Here is a 1,302-nt window from a genome sequence, read left to right as displayed (position 1 = left end):
TGAGAGATGCATATATTTTGGTGGCAGGCTTGAGGATATTATCCGGCACTAGCACCTTCCAATTATATGTTTACATGATGATACAGTCTCGAAACAGTGTTCATAAACCTGCTTTTTCCTCGGGTCAGGAAATTCATCAAAATGTTTCCCATCATGCAATGTTTACCATGGACCAGGACAACTCCATACTATTGTTATTAACCTTTCATGTAAAGAAAAGGTTAATTTCTCTGTACGCCTCGGTGTAACAGTGGCCATCGGGTAGCGGCGGAAAAGGAAAATAATTAAATGCTTTGCAAAAGGTCCCTCGCCGTCGCCCCGGTCGCATAGCAACTACAAGAACAATGACTCGTCCTTAAACAACATGCAGCTGTTTTCAGAAAGTGCGAGCAGGGGAAGCAGAAAAAAGGGGAGGCTGCACACAAAGGTCCCTGGCCCTCTGAGCCTTACAGATGTCGACCAAGTCGTCCTGAAGGGCTGCTCCATTATTTATCTTCATTTGTTTTTGTCACCTCTTTTCCACCTCCAGCAACGGTAGCAATCTGGCAGCCACCGCGACATATGTCAACGTCTGAGGCACAGGAAATCTATGAGGGACACCTTCCCTTGAGAGTCAAAATGACAGACTCAAAGCGTTGGCACAGGCTAGGGCGCACATACCAACACACACACGCACACACAGACACATTTCCCAGCGCCCAAACACACACACGCACAATACCTCCAGCCTACGAAAGCCTAGCAGGAGTTGGTGATTTATTTGCGCAATACACCTCGCATAAATAATCCCCGCTCAACACATTTGATTTATTACGCAACCAAACAATTAAACTACGTCAGGACCGCATTCCCTGCTGCCTCAGCTTATGCCACCTCACCTTGAAAGACAGGACAATAGAACACGACACACACATTTTCCAACCCTTCGTTCTCGACACACACACACACACACACACACACACACACACACACACAACTACACATTTTACAACCACCCCCCACTCCCGTGACAGACACACAAGCACATACACATACTCACACACCCACACATTCATCTACACACACAACCACACACAAACATTCCCAGAAAATCATATTATAACCACTACGCTTCCATGGCTTCGATTCATCTGGATTACCTCATGGCCATGAGGTAAACAGTTCAACATTGCAGTAATCTCCATTCTCAATAACAAAATAGCCTGTCCCTGTCGTTCTCAACAGGGGAAGGGAGACGCATGGAGGGAAGTGTGGGGGACAAATGTCTCTGGCTGTGTTCAATTACACATTGATGTCTTTGTG

Source organism: Gadus macrocephalus, chromosome 21 (genome assembly GCF_031168955.1).
Source record: "Gadus macrocephalus chromosome 21, ASM3116895v1".
Lineage (NCBI taxonomy): Eukaryota > Metazoa > Chordata > Actinopteri > Gadiformes > Gadidae > Gadus > Gadus macrocephalus.
Note: the sequence above shows the minus strand (reverse complement) of the source record.